At 29.7% G+C, this 5,000-nt stretch overlaps 1 protein-coding gene across 5 annotated transcripts in view; it reads left to right on the top strand.

Moving 5' to 3' along the window:
* The window catches only part of LOC122248664 (uncharacterized), a 36,538-nt gene extending 32,618 nt beyond the window's left edge, over positions 1-3,920 (top strand). For all 5 annotated transcript variants that reach the window (XM_086550208.1, XM_086550204.1, XM_086550205.1 and 2 more), the window contains exon 13: positions 1-3,920. This exon is cut by the window's left edge and continues 1,450 nt beyond it. The gene's annotated coding sequence lies outside the window, so the exon portion shown is untranslated.
* The last annotated feature ends 1,080 nt before the right edge of the window (positions 3,921-5,000 follow it).

Raw genomic sequence — 5,000 nt, 5'->3', positions numbered from 1 at the left:
CCATTTGACATGTCAGGTCATACCCATCATAGTTTTCTCTTACATATATGTTTTCATGGCAGTTAAGTTATATTTATGAAAGTAGAATTAAAGTATGTATATACAATTTGTTTATATTAGGCTTATAGGTGAGTCATTGTGTATAATTTAATTTTTGCATGCTTTCTCCCTTTTCCATTTTTATATATTTATATCTCTTAATTGATGAGTTGAATGATTTTACATACTTTTACAAATATACACTACATTTATTTTTCATTAATTTATTTTCTAATTTTTAATCAGTTTTTTCCCATGTATTTTTAAGAATTTTCCCTCTGCCTGAGATTATCAGTGGTGTATTGATATTGGAAAATGTCTGTTTTGGCACAGGTATAATGTATATATAATGGAAATGATATATGTGTGATAAAGTTCCTTTTTGTTCTTTAAGTATGCTTGTATACTTTGTTTATTTTTATATTATGTGATTATTTTTTTTTGTATGTGTGCAATTGGAAGTGTACATGAATGTTTGAATTTAAATGGGTTAGGTGTTATCAGAAGCATCATAGAATACATGTGGAAGAATGTATATTAACCCTATGACGACGGTGCGTCACACTCATGTGACACAGCTAAATTCCCGATGCCGGGGTGTCATGCCAGTGTGACGTTTCCTATGCAATATTGCAATGGCCCGGCGTAGGGGTTTTCGCATGGTGCGTGCCCCGTCAGGAAAGGGTTAAGTTAAATGCAATTTTTTTTAGAATCTGCTTGAATAGATACAACCTGTCAAGGAATAAGTATTTGTTGCTTATGAAAAGTGAAATGTGGATTGTTGATGTGTACATGTCTGTATGTTCAGATGCTTGTGTATTTATGCATAAAGATATTGTAAAACATTTTTCCATTTTGTTAGATACACAGCATAACACCAGATTACAACCCATTTAATGCATCACGTACATTCACATTGTGTGCATGAGTGTGCTAATGGTGCAAAAACCAGCATGCAAGTAAATGCAATCATGCAAATGCATTACTTGCTTATTCATTTTGCCTCCTTGAAGTGTCAGCCCTATGGCAGTTAGGAAAACAAATTACTGTACCCAACATAAGGTACTCAACTTGTAGCATGTCTACTGCAATGAAAATACACGGAGATGAGTAGATGAAATCCAGCTTTGAACACTGGGCTGTGAAAGTAGAATTGGAATATGAAAGAGGGGAGAAAGAATAAAAAAATGGAGTGGCACATAGCTTGTGTTTGATGTGATGTAATTTTGTAGGTGCCTTAAATACAGCTTAGCTCCTTGTCTCTCCGGTCTCTTAAGAGTGTCAGGAGGTATGGCAGACCTGTGGACAGTGAGTGGGGTTGAGGTGCAATTTGCTGAGGAAGCGAGGCTTTAGCTTGAGGAGTTCGTAACAACAAGTGCCTTGATATAGTATCCATTGTCACGCACTGGCAAAATAGGCATTAGAATTATTATGATTTTTTCTCTTTATGGATGTGATAATCCTGTTACAGTTTAAGTTTGAAAAGTTTGCTACTTTTTTTTAAAGATTCATTTATCAGTTTATTATGTATCTTGCGTAGGTGTTTGCACCTGTATTTAGCCACACATAAATGTTACAAACTTACACAAATACAAAATAGCCTTACATGTTTGAATATGCTTAATCAGTTTCAGATACACATATATAGAGAAATAAGCCATAAACATGGATACTTAAACATAGATATACTGTGTATATATATACTTATATGCATGTAAAAGAAAACCTATTCATTATGTATGTATGCATGCATGTATGATTATTTGAGAAAGATGAAGCTATACAGTTACTAGTCTTGCAGTATTCTCACATGTAAAATGTTAATTATTGAGTCACATCAATATTTAGAACAGTGTTCCCTATTGCTCACAAGACCCTGCAGTGTTAAGACAGACCATCATGCCGCCTTAGACTGAAAAAACAATATATTTTAGATTCATACTGATTGTTGGTATGCTTAGATTCCTATAAGGTGTGCAGGTCTAGCTGTTGTTACATAATAGTTATATAATAAGCTATATAATAGGTAATTTTGACTGCCAGTCATAATTATTGTAAAAAGGTTCAGAAAAAACATTCAAATCTGAACCTTCTTTTCACTCTTCATGACAAACAAGCAAAAAAAAAGAATGGAAAGAAATTAAAATCAAAGTTGTTATTACATTTTGTGGAACAAGGTTTTTTCAAGTATTGTGATGTGGCCAGTGACCTTAGCCACAGTATTGAGGGAAGTACCTGTATTTTGTGTGTGTGTGTGTGTGTGTGTGTGTGTGTGTGTGTGTGTGTGTGTGTGTGTGTCTGTCTGTGTGTCTGTGCCTGTGTGTCTGTGCCTGTGCCTGTGCTTGTGTGTGTGTGTATGTGTGTGTGTGTGTATGTGTGTGTGTGTGTGCATGTAAGTGTACAAGTGAGTGTGTGTCACCAGCAATAGATTGTGTTTGATGGCTCTCTTGGCCATTGTAACATTATTGATATTCTAACCAAGTTATTAATGTTCTGGAATTACTACTGTGATGGTCTGGCAATGTTTACTTAAGAGTAGCATCAGGTTTGTTGTATGTACTAAGCTTACAAATTTCTTTGATAACCGAACATGTTATTGAATAGAGATTTTTAATATATTTTCTATATTGTTTCATTGAAAAAGAATGTATAAGTGTATGTAATGTTTATGGTTATCTTCATTAATAGATATTGTCATGATATTAAAAGCAAAATAAAGGTATTCATTATGAAAATCACCTTGAGGTTTAGACATTTAAAATATTATTCTTTTTGTTCTTTCTCTTTTTATATATTAATTTTTTTGGTCTTGTGTCAGAATCATTATTATTGTTTTTATTTTTATTATCGTTAATAATAATAAAATTGAATTATGTATTTGTTATTACTGCTACTATTGTCATTATCATTATTATTATTTTTTTTATGGTATTATTATGATTAATTTCATCATCTTCAACATTGTTATTTTTATGCTCACATTATTGCAATTTTCATAATTATAATTAATATATATTTTTGTTGCTAGATTATTTTAACATATTACCATTAATATGAATATTGTCATTATTATTATTGGTACTATTATCATCATCATCATCAGTATCATTATTATCATTGTTGTTTTTTATGTTATTATTTTTATTATATTGGTATTATTATTGCTGTTATTATTTTTATTATGATTACTGTTATTATTATTATTTTTTTATTATTGTTATCATTATTATTATTATTATTATTATTATTATTATTATTATTATTATTATTATTATTATTATTATTATTATTATTATTATTATTATTATTATTATTATCATCATTATTATTATCATCATCATCATCATCATTACTATTATTGTTATTATTATTATTATTATTATTATTATTGTTTTTGATTTTGTTCTTATTGTTATTATTTCTGTCATTATTACAACAGAATTGCATTATTCACATCACTATTACTATTATTATTTTAATAATTATACTTGTTTTGTTATTATCACTATCATTGGTAGTGTAACAGTCATCGCCATCAGTAAAATTGCTAATAGAGATATTGTTATTAACGCTGTGTTTGTAATGTCCACTATAATATTTGAACCGAGAACATAGTGTAAGACAGTGTCCTATGTTGCCATCAGTGCCTATACCAGAGTTTGCGAAAAATGAAAATCAACATTGAAACATCTCTCTGTATTTTCCGTTTACCCTCATGAGTTATTGGGTCAGTGCTTTATTTTTTGTCAGTCAATGTCCAATATGTCTGGAAAAAAAAATAGTTTTTTTTTTCACATTTGAATTATGTGTGAATGTTTTGAAAATTTGCTCACATGCTGTGGTTGTATTTTATGGTCTGATAAAGATTTCCTTTATAATTATTTTGAGATTCCTTTACAAATCCTGGAGATAAACAATTGTTAAATAGGGGAAAAAATACAAGAAATAGATTTTATTTTATTTTATTTTATTATTGCCTTGTGTTACTGATATGGAATAAACTGGTCTTCACAATCACTCTAACATTGTGTTTGATATTTTATATGTTGTATTGAGAAAAGTCTACAGTTTAACCATTTAAAAGCAGGAAAAAACATATTAAAGAAATATAGATACAAATTTTGAGATGGAAAAAACATCAGACTGAAACAAAAGTATCGGTATACAATTTTAACCTTAGGTAAATGAATCTGGTTTATTGTCTCATAAAGAATTTCATGCATGTGCAATATTGATAAGGGTAGAAGAAAAGGTAAGAGAGTGAAAATAAACAAAAATAATTTTCATTCAAAATTTTGATATTCAACAACTCTACAATCAATAATGTATTAAAATATAAAACTCAGAAGCATTTTAACTTCAAGTTTCTTTCAGTATCTGGTAAGACCGGAACCATTTAGGTTGAAGACAGATGTGTGAATTAAAACAAAAGGGAATTCTGTTCAAAATGTCACTAGAATCTTTCAACACAGGAGTATTAACCAAGGAAAAAATATTTGGTTCTTAGAACCGAGTGTCTGTTCGGGGAATTCATAACGAGATATATATATGTACTTGGTACAGAGTATACTTTACACATAAACAATAACAATAATGATGGTAGTTTTGATGATAGTCAACTGTAGATAATTTGTGGCTGATTATATGAATAGTTATGATGACATTAATGATTAGTGATAATACTAATGGCAATAATGATTATGATGATGATAAAGAAAATAACAAAATATATTAATCTTATGTACCGTTGTAATGGACTCGATATCAAGATTTTTAAAATTCTTGTCACAAGGCAATACGAGATCACACCAGCTGAATCATAACACTACTAACTGTATTATCAGCAAATTCCAAGTTGGGTAACAAATTTGCCATTTGTTAATCCACCAAGTCTTTGATATTACTTTATTATACAGATGTTTAAAACGTAGCAGAGCAATGGGACACCCCTTCAGACTATT

This window comes from Penaeus japonicus, unplaced genomic scaffold, assembly GCF_977035675.1.
Source record: "Penaeus japonicus unplaced genomic scaffold, GWHDUDI00000001_assembly GWHDUDI00000023, whole genome shotgun sequence".
Taxonomy (NCBI): domain Eukaryota; kingdom Metazoa; phylum Arthropoda; class Malacostraca; order Decapoda; family Penaeidae; genus Penaeus; species Penaeus japonicus.
This window is presented reverse-complemented; position numbering and strand designations above follow the sequence as displayed.